At 33.6% G+C, this 27,110-nt stretch overlaps 1 pseudogene; it reads right to left on the bottom strand.

Moving 5' to 3' along the window:
• Positions 1 to 5,872, bottom strand: part of LOC149531217 (auxin efflux carrier component 4 pseudogene) — a 29,474-nt pseudogene extending 23,602 nt beyond the window's left edge.
• Between the last annotated feature and the right edge of the window lie 21,238 nt (positions 5,873 to 27,110).

Below are 27,110 nucleotides of genomic sequence, written 5' to 3'. Positions count from 1 at the left end.
TGCTAGTTGAAGTTGTAATCCATATTTATCTTAATACTATGGACCACCTCACCGCTATCTTTCTACGAAGACTACCTACTACAAATATTGATACATTAGACAATATCTTCATAGAAGTAGTTACATTTACTAAACAAGATAATCCTAATGGAGGAGGATTGATGGTTCCAGCTCAAGCTAGTACAATAGTACTAGCATATCCTACTAGAGCATAAGTGATGCCTAGTCATTTCATTATAATGAATCCAATTCCACTACAATAGGCACCAGTTGCACCAGTCCTAGCCATAACTTACCCAGGATGTGAACCTCCAAAAGTTGCTTTCTTTGAGTAGAAGGTAGCAACATCTATTGAGGTAAAAAATAGTGTGGTAACTGAGATTGGCCAAATGAAGAAGACCATGTCTTAAATTACCAATGACCTAACCCATTTGAGGTTGTCACAAGGGCAAAACAACTTTCAGAGAATGAATGCATACCCTTACAACAACAACTATGGTCATAATTATAACAAGAACTTCAGTGGAAATAATAATGTAGGGAACAATTTCAATCCTCCAAATCACAACAATTATTTCCAACGACAGAATCAACAATGGAATACCCATCCAAACAATGGAATTATCCCTCCAAATAACAACAACAATGCTCAATTTTTGGACATCAATCAATTTGACAGTAATCAAAATATACCTAATGATGGTAGTTCATATTTCAATAGAAATCAAGAAGTGAACTAGAATTCACAAGGCAATAACAATAAGCCCCTTATGCAGTTCAATGCTATACTATTAGATTCCTGTAATTCTCCATAGAATCCTAAAATGAGAAGAACAAGTCAATGAAGAATTTACTTTTCCATTCAGTTAAGAATCAAATCCTCAACTAGAAAAAGATTCTTTCTTTTTGAAATGAAAATCAAAATGCTTACAATTTTTAGAATCAAAAGGAACCTATTGGGACTCAAAATTGAAGCCTTGATTTTGAGCACCATTCAAAAAATCAAGCCCTAGAAGCACTTTTTAATGTGTGTACCCAGTTGTCCTTTTTAGGCCTAAGAGGTATTTAATGTTTCTAACACCTTACATTCAGTATCTCCATACATCCCATGAAGATAAATTGTCATCCCCAGTCATTTTGTGAAGTTTCATCTTGAGCAATGTTCAAATCTGCATTTTTGCCTAGGTGTCAAATAGCAATAGGAGGCCTAATCTACATCTAAATATCTCATACCCAATTAAGTTTCATGAATTTCTATTTTTGGAGTGTTTAGTATTCATACTAGAGAACCTATGTTTCATATTTTGAGTTGTTTTGATATGTTTTGACTAGGTTTTGAATCCCTCAAAGTTGGTTGTTTATTGTTGTCATGCTGATGCAAATTGTTTAGAATTCTAGGATGCCCTATTTGACTTTTTATAACTTTGACCCAATTGACTAAAATTAGAAAAATCCTTTTGCATTGCATTCTAGATGTTAGAGACTCACTATCTTTCAATTTTGAGCTTATGATGAATTTGTTTGATTAGTTTTTGAACGTGATTCCATTTGCAATTTGTAAAGTTTTACAAGTGTCATAAAGTGCAGATTGATTGGTACCCTTGTTTGAGATGTAGTAACAAAGAATTCATGATAGGTGAGATCAAATGGATTGTACCATTGTATTCTACTCTAAAAATACTTTAAGTGTGTCAGTTTATAAGTCTTGAAAAATCCCTCGGCACACTTTCACAGGTTCATTTTGTTTGCAAAAACCACTTTTCTGCCAATGTTTCTAGTCCTACAAATCTGAGTTGCCTACTTTGACTACTCACCAAATCTGCCCTGTTATTCATCATGAGCCCAAATAATAAATTTATACTCTCCTCCTAAAAATGAATTAACACCCCATTTTTCATATGCCCAAGTATCAGATTGCCCTATTTTCAAAGCCAAATCCAAATGATTTTTATGGTTTTCTAACATATTGCCTTGTAGGAAGTTTTGAGAAGGAAACTTTGATAGTCAATATCTTTTGACTAAGAATTTTTCATGAGATAAGGTGCAATAATGTTGAATAGAGGATTAGTAGGTTTGATTTCAAAGCTCGGTCATGTGTTTTGATCAGCTTTTAAAGCCAGTTGAAGGGCCTCTTAGCACAAAATTGACAGTTGGTAGTTAAATGGTAAAATGAGCTTAATAGATATTTCAATGATGCATAAGGGTTAAATTTGATTATAATCAGTATCAGGTGACTAATGGATTAATTTGATAGTTTAGTTTTTTGAAAACAAAAAAAATAGCCAGACCCACTTTGGGCCCAACTGATTCCATCAGACTGATAGAAGTGTGTGTCGACTAAAGATGCTCAAAGGTTTTTAAAAAATAGCATAAGATTAATAAAAGATCAAGGACTTCCAAAGCTCTCATTGGCTATAAGTCAAGCATTAAGAGCCTTATTGAAAGATTGAAGCCATACTATGGAATTTAACGATCTCAAGAGGTGATTTCAATCATGTTATTCATTCAAAAAATACATAAGGAAAGGCAACTATAATAATGATGACTCACAAATTTCAAATAAATTTTAAGTCAAATGAGGAGAGAGTAGTCTTTCATGAATACCTTTTAAGGAGGTTCTCTAACAAATTAACCAACTTTTCAATCATTGGCTTTATCCCCACCGGTTTGGAATTGATGGGTAGTAGACTTCTTGTACACTTTCATCTTTGTGATTTGCTTGATGATTTTGTTTCTTCTATGTGAGACACCATAGTATGGCCTACCTTCAGTTGGTTTCCATCAACAATAAAAAAACTCATATGGGCTTTAATATTTTGAATTTTTCTGCCCACTATATGGCTATGAATCAATCAACTAATACCCAAAGTGCAAAATTGAGAATTAGTAGTATGCATGGAATCCATGATGCATATTTGAAGAATGTCCTATGCCATCCTCTACAACAAGAACCAAATCACCCATAGCAGCATCAACACATCTATCGTTAGCAGTTTGGGATGTCTTAATTCAAAGGAAGGTTTTTTATGCAATTGTACTAAATAAGGAAAGCAATCACTTGGTCCAGATGGACATCATCCCCTTGAATCTTCAAATGAAAGCCATTTTTTTCTTTCCATTTGCATGCATTAATGCCAAAACCTTTACCATGCATCGTATGAAGTTTAAATATTATTTTAGATGATGACAAAATGCATGGTAGGAAGGTAGAAATTTGCAAACTGCTAACTACATTTGAAGAGAGGATCTTCCATGATAGGAACTAGTGTGGCAGCAATCAAGGTAAGAGAAAACCAATAACATTGCAAGGGTTTGTACGTCCACACCTTCACTGCATAGGAACTATTGTGACTACCAATGCTCCTAATGGAGGGCTCTACACCATGTTTTATTGATCAAATGCAACAATTTTTTATTGCACCCCTTGGCATTTTCGTACTTGCAAGTAGATTGTGGATCCACGTAGAGTGGCAAGAGATCTACTTCTAGTATGTGCACAAATCCACTGTCATGAGAAAAAAGTGTTGTTCCAATGTAGAGGATGTAGTTTGGGCAAAGATAGAGATTTTATGAAATATTCCACATTTCTCATGTACAGATAGTCTCTTTAGTTTAAATACATGAGTGCAATAGTGTTATGTGTCTTAAGAGACATAGATTTTAAAGCCTTAAATAGCTCACATGGAGCCTATAGCTGGCTGGACGAAGGAAAAAACATTGAATAGACATTCCAAAAAATATGCTGATATCAATGATGATGTGGAATTCTAACAAATCAAAATTGACATGTGGCACTAGTAGAGTGGCACCAATAGAACGAATCTTCTAATGACAAATAGCAAAAACCTCCAATCTGGCATTGATTTTGAGGTGTTGATGTGTCCTAAGAGGGACATGTGTCACAAAGGTGCATCCATGCATGCATAATTAGCAGTTATTGATTATGATATAGGAATGTGCCTAGTTGACACGTGGCAATATGCCTGATCAGTGGTGAGGTGGTAGGCGATAGTCAAAAGGATATGTGGCACTGATGAGACAGTCTGAGAGCCAGTGAGAAATTGACATGTGGTGATCACAATCAACTAGTCATAGGGTGCACGTGGTGCCTGGGTGGAAGATGACATGGTAGACTCTAACCAATGGTGTGCTACCATGTGGCAAAAAAGTCAATTCGTGGGTAAGGTAGAAAATAAAAGATGATTTAAAAGTGACTTTTAAATATTTTTCTCAAAGATTCACATATAGAATTTTTAAAAACTCAAAAGGAATAAAAGCTAAAGTTTTAAACTTTATAATTTTTAAATTTATGAAAAATGATACTTAGGCTAGAGAGCCAGTATAGGGGCATGATTTTCAAACTAAGATTCTTGGCGTGTCTGATAAGAAAATATAGCAATATTATATATCGCCAAAATTGGGAGAGAATAAACTTTACATTTTTTGAGTTTTTTTTTTTGTACAAGAAGTCATCTACTTAGGTTATACAAGGTTTTATCTCAGATACTCAGTTTGCAACCATATTCAGGTATCAAAGTTCAGATTTGTTTTCTAGCAAGGTGATGAATTGAATGTGTTTAAAAGGTAGTAAAAATGCAATTAGGGTCAAGTTTGGTCACCTTCAAGTCAGTTGAATCAACATATTATTAGCATTTTATGATACATTTCAGATATTGGGCCAACACAAGGTTTTTTATCATTCACAAGAGATTTTTCCAAGTTTGTTACAGAATAATGATGAAAATCATATCAGATTTCATGGGTAGAAAGAGGTGAGATGTTTTACAACTGTAGGGAATGAAGATTCAAGTAGACACATGCCACTTCTAGATAAGATTTGGGACTTCATTCATCTCCTATATCTCTCTCTTTTTGATTCATTGTTGGGGTTCCAATCTTGAGTTTTCTTAGATCTATGAGACCAAGGGTTCCAATTTTGAACATATTTCACTACTAGTATACCATTTTCTTTAGTGATTTCCCTTGCAATGAACAACAAGAAATAAGAATACAGATAGTTTGGATCTGTTAGCTAGTTTTACATTTCAATTTCATGCATCTTATTGTATTTGTTTCAAATAAATGAATGAAAATACAGCAACAAGTTAATCTTCATTCTAATATATTTTCTTTCATTCATGTTGTTTGTGATCTTTTGTGTTTTGTAAACAAAGATTATGAAACTCAATTGTAATCTATTGGTTGTATACAATTTATTTATTTTTCTTATGACTCAAGGAGTTATGTAAATTCTTGATTTATCATCATAGGATTGCAAATCTCATGAAGGGATAGGTCAAGTATGAGGTTTAGAAATATAAAGATGTCTAATTCACAAGGTGAATAGATAGATCACGAAGTCCTGATGTATGGTATATGTTAATGACTTTTAGGGATGTATGTTAGGATTTTGTAGGATTTCCCAATAGATAAGGCACTGATCAGCTACAAGATTAGAGTGTTATGTTGTTCATGTCATGTTTTTTTCTGAAATCAACATCATTAATCAAATATTTTTCCCTTTAAATGTTGAAGAACTAACATGTGATGCCCTCACTTAGCTTAGAAATTTCTTTGGCCATATTATTAGCTATTCCATGTATGAGATCTTTGCATAAGTGTTAGAAGGTTACGGGTTTTATCTTCTTTGTTAGATTCAAGAATATGTTTTAGCACTGGTACCATATAAGTGAATCTAAGGTCCACCCGCTTAGGTTTTATAGAGCCTAAAGTAGAAGAAGGGTCTAGCCTTATAGTTGGCCCAGTGTCGAAAAGTGTATGTTGAAGATGGGAAGTAGCTACCTCTAGATGTATCTTGTTCTCATCAAGGTAATTTGAAACCAAGATGGTTCAAAATACCAATAGAACCCATTACTGATGGGATTCCTCTTGCCTTACAACCAACACCTCTAGATCCAAGGACTAATAACAATCTAGTTCCTACATGAGCACCCTATGTTGGACAAAAAAATCAAAACCAAGGAAACATACCTATGATAGTGAAGAATCATGCATGGTCAACTAAAAAGTACAGGGTAGTCAAAGATTTAAAAATAATGAAGGCTAATATATATGTGTTTGATATCCTACAAAGTTTCCTAATCAGAGAGAAGCACTGCTAAAGAAAATTGATCATACAAAGGCAACACCTACTATAGGCCATCAAAAGATAGTATCAAAAAAACTTAACACTTCGAAGGCTATGCCAAGCATGTATAAGGACAAGGCAGAAGTGCCTCCTTTCTTACTTGTTATTAGAATTTTTGGAAGAAACCTTCACAATTATCTCATAGATTAAGGAGCTTCTTGCAATTTCATGCCACTTTTAATAGCTCAAAGGTTGGGAATCACTCCACAATGCACCATTAAAAATGTGATTTAACTCGACAAAATGAAAGTAAAATTTATCAGGGTATTGAAATATGTTCAAATATAGATGACTATAGACCCCATAATTCAAGATATCATAGATATACATGTGGTGGAGATTCCAAAAATATGCAGCATATTACTAAGTAGAGAGTGGACAAAATGCCTAAGAGGATGGTTTTCAACTAATTTTCCTTCACTATGGTTACCTTGGAAAGGATTGAATAATTAGATCAAGATCAATGTTGAGCCAAAACTGAAACCAATGATCTTATAATACAATTCACCAAATGAGGTAACATATTTCCAAGTAGATTTAGGTTCTTACAAGGTGATGGCTCTCAACATAACTTCAACCAAGAACCAGACAATTTGTATAAGAAATCCATGGAATATAATCCAAGAGAAGAGGTTGTCACTCAGTTCATAGTGAGGCATTGTTGCAAATTTACAATGCTTAGGCAAGGAAGTGGACCCAAATGTTTTGCTTCTCCCAAGATTTTGCAGATTACACAAAATTAGTCATTTAGAATTTGAGTGTCACCATTGCCAAGAAGTAGTTTCTTAGGTATTAACTTAGATGATGCACCTAGAAGATGGTAAAACTATATACAAAAGGGAAATTCAAGTCCCATGTATATATCTAAAGTCATGAAGAATGATGAAGAGGAAAAAGAAGATCTTAATGTGTCATATAGTGACACCTCTTTGAATTGTGGGAATTAATCTTGTCTCCACTAGGGATGATTAAAGTCCTACGGAGAAGATTTTTTGTAAAAGGTAAAGGCTAGACCTTGATATTTATTCATCCTAAACCAAAAATTGACAAAATCACAGAGTTAATTGGGGAGATTCAAGATCAAAAAGAAAAATGGACAACCCCCATATCAAAGGTAAACAATCGTAGCATGCCAAGTCCACCATGTGAAAGATTGCAATATATCCCAAAGAAATATTCCTTCAAAGTTCAAGTGAATGAAAAACTTAAAACAAATAAACACAACTCTAGAAAGCCCAAAGAACAACCAATTTGGACACTTGGGTTTGATGGCTCTAACTGCAGATTAGGAGCTAGTGCAGGTATTGAATTAATTAATCCCAAAGGTTGGTCTTTTATGCTACATATCACTTACAATTTAGATCTACTAACAATGTTTCAGAATTTGAAGCCTTGATTCATAGACTTCTCTTCGCATTAGAGAAAGATGTTAAAGCTCTCACAGTTGAAGGATATTCTTAATTGGTGATTAGACTAGTCAAATCAATCTACTCTTGCAATGATAGAAGACTACTTGTGTACTAAAAAAGGGTTTAGGACTTGATGGAATGTTTTGAGGCTCTAAACATAAGGTCCATTTTGAGAAAGAAAAATATGGTATTTGATGCCCTTGTAATTTCAGCCAGTGCACTACAACCTGTTGAAAGAACGAAACTGAAAAGGTTTTCAATTGAATTGGTTTTTTCTCCATTTATTCAAGATAACATTACAAACTTCCAATTTTTCCAAGATGACCAACATATTCTTGAGTTCATTATGTGCAATGACCTTTTCAAAGTTCAAGATATTGATGATACTCCTAATGATAAACTTGAAGATGATGAACTAGAAGATGAAGATGGGATTATAAAATTTAAGACCAATACTATCTCCAAGGGGATGGTAAAATTGGAGTTTATCTTTGACCAAATTGAATCAGCATATAATAAAATAACTATTGAAGAATGTAATTTATATAATCTAGGCATACAAGAAGATCCTAAGATGTTGAGAATTAGAAAGGCATGTAATCCCTAGGAACAAGAAAGTATCCTTCAATTGCTTACAGAATCTAAAGATATCATAGCTTGGAGTTATGAAGAACTCAAGACATGCGATCCTAAATTCATCACCCATGACATTCTATTGAGACCTTATGCCAAATATTTTCATCAAAGATAGAGACCGTTGAATCCCATTATTGAACCATTAATAATGAAAGAGGTCCAAAAGTTGCTTGATGTTAAAATTATCTTTCTAATCTGACATTTGATATGGGTTGCTAACTTGGTTCTAATAAGGAAAAATACTATAGAGATTCACCTTTGTGTTGATTTTTTCAATTTGAACCTAGCATCTCAAGAGGATAACTACCCTTTTCCCTCACTTGATGAAGTGTTGCAAATTTTGAATGCGTCTAAAATGATGTCCTTTCTAGATGGATATTTAGGATACAACTAGGTGATGGTAGATGAGGAAGATAGGTTAAAGACTACATTTACAACAAAATGGGGAATGTTTGCATATAGAAGAATGCATTTTGGATTGATCAATGTAGGAGCTACCTTTCAAAGAGTCATGGATGAAGCATTCAAAGGGTTGATCAATAAATGTATAGTTATTTATATGGATGAGTTAACCATCTTTTAAAAAGATCAAAGTTCTCATATTGCTAATTTGAGACAAGTTTTCAATAGATACCAAAGAGATGTCATATCTCTTAATTCTAAGAGGTGTTCATTTGGGGTTACCAAAGGAAAGCTTTTGGGGCACATTATTTCTAAAGTTGGGATATCCATTGATCTTGAAGGGTAGAAGCTTTTCTAAAATTGTCACCTCCCCATAGTCGAAAAAGGGCTTAAATCTTTCTTTGGGAAGATTAACTTTGTGATAAATTTGATTAGTGGGTTTGTTGAGATAATACATCCCCTTAATGACTCATTCAAGAAAAGAGAAAAGTTAGAATGGGTTCTTGAGATCAAGAAATATTTTGAAGACATTAAAATATCGATCTCTACGACTCCTATACTTGTAAGTCCAGATTATGGGTTGTCTTTCAAAATATATTCATTTTCTTTAGAACTCATGTGTTGGGATTCTCACTCAAAAGAAAAATAAAGAAGATGAGAGGTGTATCACATTCATGAGTTGCCCACTAAAGAATATTGAATTGAACTATTCTAATATTGACAAACAATCTTTCACCCTGACAAAATTAGTCATGAAATTTTGTCATTACATACTCAAGAGTAAGGTATATGCTATTGTGCTTGATCCTGCAAACAAATCATTACTGATGTAGAATGAATTGGGTGAAAGAAGAAGAAAATGGATGGCTATATTACAAGAGTTCAATTTGGAAATTCAACCAATGAAGCTAGTAAGAGAACAAGGGATGACTGACATGGTAGTTGACAATGAGATTGGTTATGATAATGAAATTAGATTTGATGATGAAATTAGTACTAGAAATGAAGAGCATAGTATATCAAGTCAACATCGATGAAGGAATAATTATAGATATTTGGTATCAAGGTCTTGTGTACTATATGTTATAGAATCAATCCCTAACTAGATGAATAGTTCCCAACACAGAGGACTCCACATCAAATGTGAATCCTATATCCTTCAAAATAGGAAACTTTATAAAAGAAACTATGAGGGAATCTATTTGAAGTTCTTGGTATATGAAGAAGAAAAAGCGGTATTGGAATAGTACCATGATAAGTATGGCATGGGACATGGATCAGCAGAGGCTATGGCCCATATGATTTTGAGATAAGGTTATTTTGAGATAAGGTTATTTCTTGCCTACGATTTTCATGTTGGAAGCATGAATGTTGATGATACTTATATGGGGGAGGATTGTAGAAACATGATTAGATCATTATCATGATGATATGTTACATTCATGACTATGTTTTTCATTGATGTCAACATAGCAGTTTTATGTGGTATCTAATAGAAGAACAATGGTAAAGATCAAGTTGGTACAGATAGATTGTTGAGAATTTTCACTAAGTGAAGTTAAAAGGAGATAATAATAAGTGTCTAGTATATGAAGCTAACCTCAAAAGCATAAGATATTGAGTCTTGAAGAACTTTTGCAAGTTTTGGTGAAGACTGCTTTGAGATAGAGTTTATAGAAGCATGTTCTGGTAAACTTGTTATATCTCATAGTAGATTCATTATTTTGAGAACCTAAAGTTAAATATGTGAAGAAGATATTCTAGTAGCTAAGCTTGCTCATCATAATGTCACACATATAGAAATTTATTCAAGTTACAAGGTGAAAGCTCAATGTTATCACTAAGTGTAACATGTTCTTAAAGGTGTAATAGCTGACTTAGAGAATTGTTTTATGGATTCAATATAAAGGAAGGACATTTTCTTTTATCATGTATGGAATGTATGAATTATTGCAAGAAGAATGAAGAGTAGAATGTGAAGACAAGAAGAGCAGAGTGAAGGTGGAGAAAACTTCATTTTTGAGGTTTTATTATGAAATCTAAGGTTTGATATTTGGATCTAAGGTTCATGACCTAGTCTACAAGGTCTGACAGTGATTAGTCTAGCTAATAAGATAGAGGAAAGAGGTTAAAGTACAATATAGAAAATTATTCTATAAGGAATAGTTGAGAGATCAATTAGACATTGAGTTCAATGGTCTTGCCCAAAAAGTTTTTTGGACAGTGGGTCATTTTGCCTTCTACAACTCCTAATAGGGTTCGAATCTCGTAAAAGAGATTCAAAGTCTCCTAACAGGGACTCATATATACTAAATGTTGTAATAGACTCCTAACAGGGTTCATCCTCTAATAAGTAGTATTTATATTAGTACATCATCTTATGGGCATCATTCCCACCAAGGTTTTCCCTCTAATCAAAGATTTCCCTAGTTAACAAATCTAGTGGAATTATGTATGTGAATCTTAGTATGGCTGTTTTTTACTTTGATTTAATGGTTAATATTAATTAAGGTTGATAATAATTTTAATTGGAGAACTAATTCACCCTCCCCCCTTCTTAGTTATCTTGGTGGACTATTGCTTCTAACAATTTGTATCAGAGCATCAGGTCCTTGAAGATAAAGTTTAACAACTTCAGGAGATCCATAGAAAACATATTTAGAAAGGATAGTCTGAAGTTTGATGGAACAAATTATGATAGCTAGAAGGAAAAGATGAAGATACATCTATTGTGTATGGGTCCAAGATATTGGATCTTGACAAAATTAGAAAAGATAATTATTGTTGAAAGTTTTTTGGAAAGTTGTATCGAGGAAGGGAGAGAACTTTTCATGTGTGATATGAGAGCTAGAGAAGCACAATTGTCTGTACTTCCTAAAATTGAGCACAACCAGGTAAAATCACTTAATAATTCTCATGAGATTTGAAAATCTTTGGAAAATAGTTTTGAAGGTGATGAACATTCTAAGAAATTAAGGCTAAAAAGTTGGATTTGTGCATTTCAAGATGCTAAAATGATGGAATATGAATCTATAAGAACATATGTAGGAAGGATATCAAAAATTACTACAGGTATCAGATCTCAAGGAGGAACCAAGCAAGATGATGAGGTGATCTAGAAGATATTGAAGATCTTAACGCCACCATCTAAGCAAGTAGTTCAAATGATACAGTTGTTGATCTCTTGTACCACAGATTTCACAAAAGAAACATTACGTGGGAGACTTGAAGCAATTGAGAATGAGCTTAGACAATCCAAAGAATTGACCAGAACAAAAATAGCTTTCAGTACCCTAAACATTTGACCTAGTTTATTAAGGAGAATAATCACTAAAGGAGATTTTGCTAGTAGTATTAGATCTGATGAGGATAGAAAGATAGGAGTAACCCTTTTGGTAAGAATAGAAAAGGATGGTAATAAAATCTTTAAATGTTGGACTTGTAATGAGTTTGGTTATTATGCATCAAAGTGTCCTAAAAGAGAGAAAAAATTATAAAATAAATTTCAAACCTAGAAGAGATAGAGATTGTTTGTATGCAAATGAAGAAGATGATTCTGATGAACAAGTGGTAAGTGCTGGTGATGATGAAATAGGATTTGTAGCTATTAAAGAAGAAAGTCTAGAGAAAATGGCTTTTGTATCATAGAATGAAAAGAAATCTAATTGGATAATTGATAATGATTGTTCACATCATATGAATGGTGATATGAGCAATTTTTTTGACTTCAAAAGTCATGATGGAGGCATTGTCAGAGTTGGAAATAATGTAGCTTTCCATATTAAAGGTATTGGATGTATAACACTTGATGGTAAGACAAACACTGAGGATGTATATTCTATTGATGGTTTGAAATAAAATCTTTTGAATGTTGGATAACTAGTGGATAATGGTTATCAATTACAATTTACAAAGAAGACATGCATGATCAGAGACAAAGATGGAAAGGTAATTGGAACAGGAACCAGATCTAGAGGTAATGTATTTCAGCTAAATCCCACTAACATGACATGTTTGGTACTAAGGTTGATGATAGTTTGTTATGACATAAAAAATTTGTCATATGAACTTTGACATCATTGTGAAAACTAGTAGTATGTTTGTAGTTAGAGATTTTCTTAAGATTGTAAAGCCTACTAACTCAATATGCAAGGAGTGTGTATTGGCCAAGCATACTAGAACTTATTTTCCCAGCAAGAAGTTTACTACTATAGAAAAGTTGGAGATTGTACACATAGATCTTAGTGTTTCTACGAAGACTAAAGGATTCTATGGTTAAAGGTATTTCATGATTATAATTGATGACTTTTCTAGAATGATGTGGTTGCATTTCTTAAATAAAAATCTAAGGCATTTGATAAGTTCAAGATATTCAAGAATAGAGTTGAGAATGAATCAGGAATGAAGATTTAAATTTCTAAGATCAGATAGAGAAGGAGAGTTTACTTCAAATGAGTTTAACATATTTTGTGAAGCTAATGGAATCAAAAGATAATTTTCAACTCCGATAAACCCTGAACGAAATGGCATTGTAGAGAGAAGAAATAAGTCAGTAATAGAAGTAGCAAGAACTATGTTAGCTAAGAATGATGTATCAAATATGTTTTGGAGAGAAGCTGTAAATACAAAAATCTACACTATGAACAGAGTGCAAGTTAGGAAAGACAAAAACAAGACCCCTTATGAACTATGGTTTGGTCACTCACCTATAGTTAAGTATTTCAAATTTTTGTTAGCAAATGTTACATCAAAAGAGATGATGATGTTGATAAATTTGATGCTAGAAGCGATGAAGATATGTTTCTTGGTTATTCATTGAAAAGTAGAGCTTATAGATGCTATAATCTGAGAACTAAGACTATTGTTGAAAATGCAAATGTAAGAGGTGATGAGAAATTCAAGATATAAGAAAGAGTAGTTGATTACAATTCTGATGATGAGAATGTTGTTACTAAACCAAGGAATGATGAAGTATTCTTTGAGACTAATAATGATTTGTAGAATGAAGGTGAGAAAAGGCATGAACAAAGCTTGGAACCTTCAACAAAACTAAGAGTTGAGATAAGAACTCCTACTTCTGGTAAGAATATGACAAAGAATCATCCACCAAAGTAGATCATTAGAAGTAGAGATAAAGGTGTGATGATAAGAAATGGAATAAATGAAGAACTATGTCTGATATCTCAAGTTGAACCAAAGAATGCAGATAAAGCATGTAATGATGACTATTAGAAGAAAGCTATGAAAGAAGAATTGGATTAGATATTGAAGAATGAGACATGGGAATTGGTCTCTAGACTAGCAAACAAAAATGTGATAGGAACAAAAAGGGTATTCAAGAATAAGATGAATAAACAAGGTGAATTGGTAAGGAACAAAGCAAGATTTGTATGTAAAGGTTACTCATAGAAAGAAGGATTAGACTATGATGAAACCTATGCTCCTATGGCAAGAATAGAAGTAGTAAGGTTATTCTTAGCCTATGTAGCACATAATAAATTAAAAGTGTATCAAATGGATGTCAAGTCAGCATTTCTGAATGGAGAACTTGAAGAAGAGGTATACATAAAATAGTCTAAAGATTTTCCTTTAACAGATGACAAGGACATCATATGAAAATTGAAGAAAGCATTGTATGGTATAAAAAAGCACCCAGAACTTGGTATGCAAGGTTGGACAAGCATTTAACAAAGCTTGGATTTAGCAAAGGTATGGCAAATAGTAATCTGTACTGGAAAGAAATAGGTGATGGATTGATGATTTTGGTAATATTTTTTGATGATATCATATTTGGAGGAAATGATGATGAAAGTGACAAGTTTACAGAAGAAATGAAGAAGGAATTTAAAATGAGCATCATAAGAGAGATGAAATACTTCCTAGGATTACAGATTGTGCAAGATAAAGAAGGAATCTTTATTTCTTAGACAAAGTATTTGAAAGATCTACTGAAAAGGTTTGGTTTCAAACATGTAAACCAATTGGAACACCTATGGTAACTAGACACAAGTTATCTACAAAGAATGAGACAACTACTATTGAGAAGAAGAAGTACAGATCTATGATTGGAGGGTTGCAATATATTACTCACACAAGGCTAGATATAGAAATTGCAATTGGAATTGCTGTGAGATTTCAAGCTGATCCTAGAGAAGCACATTATGCAGTAGTCAAAAGGATATTTAGATACCTGAAAGGAACACTAGAGTTTGGATTTTGGTATGAAAAATCTAATGATTTCACTTTATATGCTTATAATGATGTTGATTGGGAAGGTAATAGGGATAAAAAAAGAGCACCAATCATGGAGCCTTCTTTCTTGGAGGAAGATTGGTTTCTTAGTTAAGCAAGAAGTGTGATTGTACCTCACAAAGTGCAGTAGAAGCAAAATATGTTGTAGCTACAAACAATTGTAATCAATTTATTTAGATGAAGTAGATGTTGAAGGATATAAGGATAGAATTCAATGAACATGTTGTAATACATTTTGATAACACAAGCGCAATGAATATGTCTAAGAATCCAGTGTTGCATTCCAAGACTAAGCACATTTCTATCAAATATCACATGTTGAAAGAGAAAGTTGTAGAAAAGGAAATTAGATTGGAGCATGTAAGCACCAAAGAGAAGATTGTAGATAGTTTCACCAAGCCTCTTCCCAAAGAGACTTTTGAGTATTTGTGAGGCATGCTAGGGGTTATGCCCCTTCCTACATCAAAGTAGATGATGCAAGAGTGCATCATTCTAGTGTTATAGAGCATTATTATTTATCTAGACTAAATGTTGATGCTTCCTATATGGGGGAGTATCTATGATGGAAAAAGTCATCTAAGACTCTTGTTGGATGTTATTTTGAATAATGTCTTTGGACACTTGAGCAAGTCAAAGACAATTGTTTTAGAGATTGATGGTTGTTGAAACCTTTGACATCGATGTCAATAGGGGGGGGGGGGGAGATTACAGCATGAAAAATAGTTTGATATAGAGTACATTGAAGAGAGAGATTAGATTTTGATACAAAGTACATTGAGTCATATCAACAGGGAAAATGATTGATGAAGAGGGTTTGAAAAGAAAGGATAATAGTCTTTTTCAGTTGGTATTTTTGAAACTAAATGTTTTTCATCTATGTTGTCATCAATACCAAAGGGGGAGATTGTTGGAAGCATAAATGTTGATGATACTTCTGTTGACACTTAAAATTGTCTTAAACACTATATTAATTGATTTAATTTTTCCCTTGACATTATAATTGATTATTCATTAATTAATTATATTTTTTCATGTTCCTCTACTTATTTAATTAAATAGGTTCACTTCCATAATGTATTTAAATTTAATTTAAATGCATCCCCTCTAATGTGTTAAATTTATTTAATGCATAGTGCTTCATAAATCCCCTTTTAAATAAATTTCAATTTATTTAAATCCCTCCACTTTATTGAATTCTTTAATCATGTGGTTAAGTTAAATCCTATTTAATTTAGTCTTAATCACACCAAAAACCTAGTCTACACCCATCAGTCTCATCCTTCTAAGCCTACCCATTAATTAATCTCACTTAGCTTATCCTATACACCTTTCTAAACTCATATCACCCCCTAAGTGTTTGCTCACACATGTGTGAGAAACTCAAGATCCAATAAAGCTTCCATTTTATTATTTATTCAAACCTCTTACACCTCTTACACACTTGTCCCCCTTTCCTTTCTCCAACATTTCTCACACATGTGTGAGAAAACCTTGAGCCATCACTTTCACTAAAAAGGCTTATGTTGACCTTTGCATGGCTTATCTCCTTAGACCATGTGTCTCCCTTGTGGCACCTATGTGGATGCCACATAGATGCCACCTCCCCAAGGCTTCTCTCAAATCTATAAATAGAGCCCTTGTCTCAAGCATTTCACATCTCCCTCATTTGCATTGTTATCATGCTAGTATAGAGTTAGAATTTTCTTAGTGATTTTCATATTTTCTACTAACCCTTAGGTAGATATTAGATGTCTTGCATTTATACTTGCATTTCATTATAGATTACTATTGCTAGTTTGCTTCATTGCATTTCCATTTCACATCCTAGAATCCTTTGAGATTGGCTCACTCATAGCCATTTCTTGAAGGTATTCTACACTCATTTATTCTATATTCACAAACTCCATGTTGCATTTACATTACATTGGGATTCAATAGTTTTGTTTGGGAGAGCACACTCACATCCCTCCAATCTAAAGCACAACAACAAGTCTTATGGGTGCCCTTGTTGAGTTTCTTTGAGGTTGTAGGAGGATTTTAACTTGTGGTTGCATATGTTGTTGAACTCAAGCTTGTCTTAGTTGTATTTCCATTTGTCTCTAATCTTTCTTATGCACATGTTACAACTATCATTTTCTTGTTTATGCATGCTCCCAATTGGTTAGATTTTCTTGCATACATTTTGGCATGTGTGGTGGGACCCACGTCCCTCATCCACTTTCAAAAGTCAATCAAAAACTCATATGTTGCTGTAAAAATTGTGCATTCTCATCTCCATTAGGAAATAGTGTCAACTATGCAAATGCTTCACCATCTCTGCAGATCGTCATCTCTGTGTTTTGGCATCTCTGGAAGACTCAACCCATAAAAAATTACTAAAAAAAAATTGATATTTTTTTATTTTGTCATCTCCAACATTTGGATGTCTCTGCATACTAAATTGTCATCTCCACAGTTTTTTTTTTTTCCCCTGCATTGTGGGCAGCTAAAAATTAGCGGTTCACTTGAATATCATCTCCACCTTTGAACCAACATCTTTGCCTTTGAACTGTCATCTATGATTTCCCAACCACTCACTATTTTGTCATCTGCAATTTTCTGACAGTTGCAAGTTTTGTCATTTATGTGGTTTGGCATCTCCATTCTGCTATTGTCATCTATGACCAACCAGAGTAAGTATTAGGCATTTACTTTTTCCTTTTTTTTTTTTTGCAAATATTATCATCTCTAAAGTTTTTTTGTCTCTGCATGCATTCTATCATCTGCAATTTTTTAATTTAAGAAATATATATAAATCAAAATTTGACTTTTAGTGGTTATATGAGATTAGAGTCATTCTAACCTTACTTACATATAGAAAAAATATCAAATAAAGTTCAAATAAATTTTCTCGTAGTAAAGCCTTCATTATGGAGAATTTTTGTGAGACTAATCAAGTTGTGTATTGCAACATTTGTAGATTGGAGCATTCTAGAAATAATTAACCATGTTTCTTGTAAGTTTTTCTTAGTGTTTTATTGCTCTTGGGAATGAACTTGAATTCTTAATCATTTGTCTTGGAATGTATGTTGCAATTAATTGGATAAATCAAAAACACTCTTGAATGACTAAACTTAAAACAAGCAAATCCAATCTTGGATGCATAATCAATTGAATAAAACATTTCATTTGGATGAATGTTGTAAAAAAAATATCTTGAACGTCATAAGGAAATTGAAATTTTTCATGGAATGAATGTTTAAATACATGATTGAATGCATAAAGGTCAAAGAAAAATGCTATGATACACATTTCAACTTGGGTTTAAAATGAATCTCATCAAATCTTGAATACTTAAGGTTCAAAGAAGCCTACAATAAAATTTGAATTTGGTGCTTAAAATAAAAACTCACTCAATCTTGAACGCATAAAGGAATTGACTCATTCCTTATCAAATTTCTTATGTTGGCGACGCTCAATTTTCTTATGTTGCAAAACTCTTGATTTTTACTACTTTCACAAAATTGTCAAGCTGGAAAGAACATTGTATGGTATAAACATGAGTGTATTCAAAAATAGATTACAAAACCTAAAGCTCCATAGGGAAAGAATAATTGTCTTTTAAACCCAAGACCATTTACATATTCGCTCCTCTCATGCCTTTGGTTGATCTTGAGTGCACAAGAAATAAGTGGTCTTGTTTTTATACTTTTTTAGGAGGCCTACTTGGGAATTTTCACCCCTTGGGATGACTCAACTCTAGCATTCTGGCAGAGTATAAATATTGAGAGGTGAATTGAAAGACACCTCTCTTGGAAGTAAAATCTTGTCACTCTTGGCTAAGCCCCAAAGAACTTTATACCTTTAGGAAATGAAGGTGAAGATTTGGGTTACCATCTCCTCCTAGTTTTGTGACATTATTTTCTTGCATCTATAGGTTTAGGCCTCACATACATTGTGTATATTGAGGACATCCCTAGTTGGGCTTGTATATCCTAGTCAAAACCTTATAGGGTTGTTGGTGTGTTCGATGTGCTAAGTGTTCAAAAACCTCCCCATTTGAAGGGGACACACCATCTAAACTTTTCTTGTATATATTTCATTGTATGCTTTTGCATGTTATGTTTTAGAAAAATCCAAAGACATTTCAAAAATAAAAATAATTTTTAAAAAGATCTTGTTTTCCACATCACTTATTCTATCTATCAAATTCATAACCATCATGCATCTCTTGTCTTAACCATTCAAATCATTCCTCTAAATCTCAAATCCTCTTAATCATTTCCTCATTTCCTTAATAATTCAATCAAATCCCTAATCTTCATCCTAGTCTTGATTCATAATCCACATCAGGATTCAATTCCTCATCCAATGCTTCATACTCATGATTCTTAATCCAATATCTTATCAAATTTATTATTTTCTAATCAATTCCTAAGTCAATCCATTTACATCTTCAATCTAAAATCAATCAATCTTTCTTCATCTATTCAAATATTCTTCTAATCCAACTTTCATAAAATCTTTTACTTTGGACTTATGAGCACCATCATTATCCTTGGACTTTAATCCTGGTTATCTTGAATGACCCAAATCTTATCAAGGTTATCTCAAACCTTCATCCAATATCAAATCAAATCAAAGCATATCCAATCAATATCAAGTCAAATCCAATCCTAAAGTTCAAAACAAAGTCCAAAATTGCTCCTAGTCCTAAGTTCATATTTCATCCCTTATCAAATATTTCATCACCCCTCATCTAAGTTCCATGGATAAGCATTGGCTTAACCAAATGGTTGGGGACCTTCAAAGGTAATATGAAGTCACACCTCCAACATAAACCCCATATCAAATCAATCCTCAAAACTTCATATCCAGGTCTAATCCATCTCACATTCCTTATTCTTCTACCTTTGACAAGGGAAATCCACCTCATTATCCTTCAACCACATATGATTCTATTCATAGCCCACACAATTCCTCAAACAGAAATGTCATTGCCAAAGAAATTGAGGAAATCAAGAATTCTATCTTGAGCCTAGCAAATCAAAAGAAACAATCTACCCTCCAAGACACATGTCCTCTTCCCCCATGTTTTGAAGACCATAATCCTCATGCCCCATCCAACCTAAATCCTCCATGTAATTCCCCATACTTTGAGCTTAATGACCAAAACCATCATCCCAATCCCCTATCCATGCCTCAACCTCCACAAAATCTTAATCCTCCAAAATCAACATCATCCCCACCTTGTAATAGATTTATCTCACTAGAAACCTTGTCTAAGTACAAAACTAAAGTGATCCAATCACCCAAAGTCATACATCCAATGGCATATCAAGAACTTGTTCTAAAGCATGTCATTATAGATTCCTTTTCTCCTCTAGATCTGAGCATTTCTCCATCCCATTATTCCCTTATCCCTCAAGATCCATTTATCCCTCTTATTCTATCTCATGATCCCCTTCCTAATCAAGATCAAGACATTTCATGTACCACTCACATTATTGATTCCCCTCCATCTCAAGACTCAGCATCCATAAATTCTCCATCTTGTGAAGATGTTCCTTCTACAAAATCCACTAGCTCTCCTCCCTGTCAAGATCAAAATGTTTCATCTCATAATTCCATTCCATCCACTCCATTATATTATTCTATTCCACTAGATGATCCAATCATTCCTTCCACCCCACTACATGATCCTCTTTTAAGTCAAGATCAAAGTACCCCTTCATGTGCATTTCATTGTTCCAATCCATTTTATGATCCTATTATCCCTCATGATTTCTCTCACAATACCAATCCTCCACAAGACCTTGACGCACCTATCCAATCCACTCAAGAACCCCCTACATATAGACTCACATCTTGTATTGAAAATGATAAGTATCCCATTGAAGAAATAATGTCTCAAGATGTTGGTACACCTTCCACTCCTTCCAAATCCAAAATTCCTCCATCTAAACCTAAATGTTTTCATCATCCATATTCTAAGTCCATTTTGGGACCTTATATTCATATTCTCATTCCTGCCTCATTTCCATCCATTTTGGGTCCTTATGTTCCAAAACCAAACCATTTGTCCCTTCCATCGATTTTGGGTCCTTACATACATGCATCAGTCCTCACATACATCCATCAACAATATCCAATTTTTCCACTTCATCCCCTCATGATCCTAATAAAGATCAACAAAGTAACACATCCTTGAATTCCTTCCAATGTTCACCCTCCATAATTTCATCCACTATCTCTACATACCATTTATCTTCATACACCCATACCATGGCCAATGGGAGCAAATTGGATGCCAAAGATAAAGTGAATCAAGCCAAAAATCTGCAAAAATCCAAGGGTAAACATGGATCAGAAGGCCACAAAGGTTGAAAATAAAAAATTCAAAAATTATGTGGATTCCAAAGCTACTTAATAAAGCAATTATTCTCAAAGAAAAATTCAAAATGGCATCCAATTTAGCTAATCCAAAGGCTTCCTTCATTCAAAAATCCTCCAAACTTCCATTTACCAACTCCATTTTGGGTCCTTATGCCCCAAAATCCACCGTCCTAAATCCATCATCTCCTTCATCCATTTTGGGTCCCTATATCCAAAAATTCAAACTTTCTCCTACATATCCTCCAAGATTTCCTCCTTTCCATCACCCTTCAAGGTGTGTGTCAATGACAATCTTTCCACCTCCTTCATCCACTCATTCACAAGTCTTCCAACCTAACATCCATAAACTATGTCTTCCTCCCAACCATTTCACCCCCTTAATCCAAATTTTTTCATAAGTCATTATCCTCCACTTCCCAACCCATTTCATCCTCCATTTATCTATCCTACCAACATCTATGAGAGAATAGTAAAAATTCCTTGAAAATAACAAAGAAAGAGAAATAAATATCAAGGGATACCATCCATATATCTAGATGCTTGAGTCTTCCCTTTGTATTCAGTGTATACCAATTCTACTTATCCATCCATTCACTTGTTCTCTTCTACTTGCACTCTACACTATGGGCAAGATCCATCCATCCCACACTACCTTATATATCTTCCATATTTTCATCTATCAGCCACCATCCTTTTCCATCTTTGATCTTGACTATCATTTTCCTTCCATTCATCCATGCTCACTTGACATATCCCTTGCACATTATCCACACAATATCCTACATACTCCCACCATCCGTTCACATATTTGATCTTGAAATCCTATCCATATCTTGCATCACATAGTCCTTGGCATTTTTCTTTCCTCTATCCTCCATCCATACTCCTACATAATTCTACCATTCTTTCATATGTCCTTCGTCTTTTCTATCCCATCCATTTCTTCCATTTCATGTCCCACATTTCATCCATACTCTTCATATCATTATCCCTATTTCATACCCTCCCTCCCATATCCCTTATTCATTCCACTTTCAAGCCTATGCTCATGATCAATACTAGATGCACAACAAAAAAATGTTCATGCATTCTTTGGAAGAACACATGTCTTCACTTCCTCCATACAATAACCTTCACATTATATTTCCATTTTAATTCAACCTTTCCCACCATATTTCCTTCCTTTTTTCCTACCCTTCATATGGGGCATTTTATGATAACTCCTTTGAAACATGGTCCTTGGCTCCCCATCATCCTATACTGGACTGTTTGGTCCTCCATATTTTTCCACCATTCAGATATCACCACCCTTCTCATCCATTTACCATTCCTTGGTTCTCCTTTGTCATTGGTTCTAATCTACTCCACCTTCCATCAATTTTTACTTCCAATTCAATTCAATCAATTCATTTATCATCTAATCTAATCACATTCCCTTCTTCCAATCATTTCATACAAATCAATTTCCATCCTATAGATCTTTTTTTCTTCTAACACAATCTTATCAACATCTTTAAGATCATTCAATCAAATTCATCCATCATCTTATCATCTTGTCCAAATTCTTCTATGCATCATCTAATCTCATGATGTTGATCTTCAACCCATCAAACTGAGCTTATCAAAATAGTGATTGTAATCAAAACTTATTTAAATTCACAATAAGACTAAATGATTTGAGAACCTTGTTCCTTTCACACAATTGCCAGTGAATAATCACAAACATTTCAATACAATTCAATCAAACAAAAAATTTTTACCTTATAGGATGCATCCTTCCTAAACAGGCTTAACAAACTCACCATTCAAATAAAGTTCATGGCAAGAACTATGGACTGAATGACTACTTGGTCATAAGGTCTTTTGTTGATTTTATCTTTGTGTGTCAATAATAGCCTCCCCAAGTATGCCTCAATCTTCAATATCTTGGTATCATTTGAATGGCTTAACCTGATTACATGAGTCATTTTGTGATATGATCTATTTTCATGATTCTTTAGTACATCTATGTCAGTTTCCAAGTTATGGTTATACATTTTTCTCTAGGGGCAACGAGTTAGCAGACTTTCCACCAAGATCCCTAAAAATACTTTGGGTGTGCCTAGACCTCTCCACTATGTATATGTTATTTGTTCCATCACAACTATGAAAACTACATCTATTTCCCTAAAGTCTCTATTTTTGAGAGTCTAGTCCATACAAAGGAACCTTGCCATCTATGCCACTATAGCATTTGATGCATAACTCCTTTTGCAATATCAAACTAGGGTATGCTCTCCCATATGAACACAACTAAATCTCATGAATTCATGTAGTTAGGATGCATTTACATTCATCATCTAGTTAAATCATTATCCAATTCACCCTACTTCATTATGGTCCTTCCAACAAGTCATGCATGGCCTTCTTTTAAGCCTTTTTATTTCCCATTTCCTTCCTATGCCTATTTTCAAGAAAATGGGGCAAAATATATTCCTTTTTCACCACATTTCATCAAGGGGGTGTCCTCCTTCCCTATCATTGCTACAACACAACTCTTAGGACTCCTCCTCTCTAGGGCAACCTATATTGTATTTTCTTTGATATAATGTCATCCTGACATCACATCAAAGAGGGGCAAAATGTAGAAGTTTAAAATTGTCCTAAACACTATATTAATTGATTTAATATTTCTCTTGACATTAAAAATGGTTATTTATTAATTAATTATATTTTTTAATCTCCTCTACTTATTTAACTAAATAGGTTCACTTTCCTAATGTATTTAAATTTAATTTGAATGCATCCCCTCTAATGTGTTAAATTTATTTAATGCATAGTGCTCCATAAATCCCCTTTTAAATAAATTCAAATTTATTTAAATCCATCCACTTTATTAAATTTTGTAATCATGTGATTAAGTTAAATCCTATTTAATTTAATCATAATCCCACCTAAAACTTAGTCTACACCCATCACTCTCATCCTTCTAAGCCTACCCATTAATTAATCCCATGTAGCTTATCCTAAACACCTTTCTAAACTAATATTACTCCCTAAGTGTTTGCTCACAAATGTGTGAGAAACTCAAGATCCAATAAAGCTTCCATTTTATTATTTTATCCAAACCTCTTACATATCTTACACACTTTTCCCCCTTTCCTTTCTCCAACGTTTCTCACACATGTGTGAGAAAACCTTGAGCCATCACTTTCACTAAAAAGGCTTATGTTGACCTTTGCATGGCTTATCTTCTTAGCCCATGTGTCTCCCTTGTGTCACCTATGTGGATTCCACAAAGATGCCACTTCCCCAAGGCCTCTCTCAAATCTATAAAAAGAGCCCTTGTCTCAAGCATTTCACATCTCCCTCATTTGAATTGTTATCATGCTAGTATAGAGTTAGAACTTTCTTAGTGATTTTCATATTTGCTACTAACCCTTTGGTAGATGTTAGATTTCTTGCATTTATGCTTGCATTTCATGATAGATTACTATTGCTAGTTTTCTTCATTTTATTTCCATTTCACGTCTTAGAATCCTTTAAGATTGGCTCACTCATAGCCATTTCTTGAAGTTATTCTACACTCATTTAGTCTATATTTACATACTCCATGTTGCATTTGCATTACATTGGAATTTAATAGTTGTGTTTGGGAGAGCACATTCACCTCCCTCCAATCTAAAGCACACCAACAAGGCCTCTTATGGGTGCCCTTGTTGAGATACTTTGAGGTTGCATGAGGATTTTAGTTTGTGGTTGCATAGGTTGTTAAACTCAAGCTTGTCTTAGTTGTATGTCCATTTGTTTCTAATCTTTCTTATGCACGTATTACAACTAACATTTGCTTCTTTACGCGTGCTCTCGATAGGTTAGATTTTTTTGCATACAAATTCTATGGGGGAGTATTGTAAAAACATGATTAGATCATTATCATGATGATATGTTACATTCATGACTATGTTTTTCATTGATGTCAAAATAGTAGTTTTCTATGGTATCTAACAGAAGAGTAGTGGTAAAGATCAAGTTCGTATGGATAGATTGTTGAGCATTTTCACTAAGAGAGGTTAAAGGGAGATAATACTAAGTGTCTAGTATATGAAACTAACTTTAGAAGCATAATATATTAATTCTAGAAGAAATTATGCAATTTTTTGTGAAGATTATTCTAAGATAGAGTTTACAAAAGCATGTTCCAGTAAACTTGTTATATCTCTTAGCAGAGTTGTTATTTTGAGAACCTAAAGTTAAAGATGTGAAGAAGACACTTTGAGATGCTATAGCTAATCTTTCTCATCATAATGTCACACATATGGAAGGTTATTCAAGTTACAAGGTAAAAGATTAATGTTATCACTAAGTGTAATGTGTTATTAATGATGTCCTATAATAATTAATTGAGAAGGTGTAATAGCTGACTCAAGGAATTGTTTTATGGATTTAGTATAAAGGAAGGACATTTTCCTTTATCATGTATGGAATGTATCAATGATTTCAAGAAGCACAAAGAGTAGAATATGAAGATAAGTAGAGAAGAGCAAAGGTGGAGAAAACTTCATTGTCGATGTTTTATTGTGAGATCTGAGATTTGATATTTGGATCTAAGGTTCGTGACCTAGTCTAAAAGGTCTGACATTTGATTGGTCTGATTAACAAGAAAAATGAAAGAGGGTAAAGTACAATACAAAAAATTATTCTACAAGGAATAGTTGAGAGATCAGTTGGATAGTGAGTTCAGTGGTCTTTCCCTAGAAGCTATTTGAACAGTGGGTCCTTCTACTTTCTACAACTCCTAACAGGGTTGGAATCTCCTAACAAGGATTCAAAGTCTCCTAATAGGGACTCATATGTACTAAATGTTGTAATAGACTCCTAATAGGGTCCATCCTCTAACAAGGAATATTTATATTAGTACATCATCTTATGGGCATCATTCCCACTGAAGTTTCCCTAGTTAAAAATTTGGTGTAATTGTGTATGTGCATCTTGGTATGGTTGTTGTTTACTTTGATTGAATGGTTAAGATTAATTAAGGTTGATAATTATTTTAATTGGATAACTAATTCACCCCCACTCCCAGTTATCTTGGTGGACTATTGTTTCTGACATTTCAAAGATACATTTGAACATGTATGCTCTTGCCACACTTGCTAGACAAGTGCCAACCGTGAAAGATATATAGCTATGACATTACAACTAGTATTTAAGGTACACCCTTTTGCTAAGTGGGGGTTGGACTTTATTGGACCAATAAACCTGATAGCCCTATTTTGCACTATGCCAAAATTTTGAAAATTCATTGTGAAAATATTTTTAAACTAAGTTGTTTTGTTAGGGTTTTGTGTTCCATTTATTTTCAGCTTTCTAAAAAACCCTAACCTAGTCATTTTTTCCCTAGCCCAATGTTTAAAATCTTTCCCTACTAATAAATAATGTGATATCCCAAATATTGTATCTTCACCCTTGTCATGAAAATTTTCGTTAAAATCTACAATCATCTTACCATTACCCTAGGTTTTATTCTAAGATGGAAATTTTGTGTCATTAAAATCATTTTCTATGATCTTATGATCAAGGGTTGGGTGTCTAGTCATAAGTTTCAAATATCTCTCTCCCAATGTTACGATTTAGGAGTTAGCAGAAGATCACAAGGATAAAGTTTGAGTCTCCCAATATTAAATTATGTTATATGATCACAAGTGTTCAAATTAAATTCTTCGATCTTATGATTCCTATTGTGTTGTGTCATCTTAAATATTTGATTAAAGGTTTTAAAACCAAGGTGTACGATGTTATGAAAAAAATGATCATAAGATCTCAAAAGTATAAATTGAGGCTCATGAAGATACAAAATGCTTATGATCATAAGATTGTAAGAGCAAAATAGGAGGTGTTTGATGGCACGA

Source organism: Cupressus sempervirens, chromosome 11, assembly GCF_028749045.1.
Source record: "Cupressus sempervirens isolate cs-2001-9-10 chromosome 11, ASM2874904v1, whole genome shotgun sequence".
Lineage (NCBI taxonomy): Eukaryota > Viridiplantae > Streptophyta > Pinopsida > Cupressales > Cupressaceae > Cupressus > Cupressus sempervirens.
The sequence above is the reverse complement of the archived record's forward strand: the minus strand, read 5'-3'. Positions and strand labels throughout refer to the sequence as shown.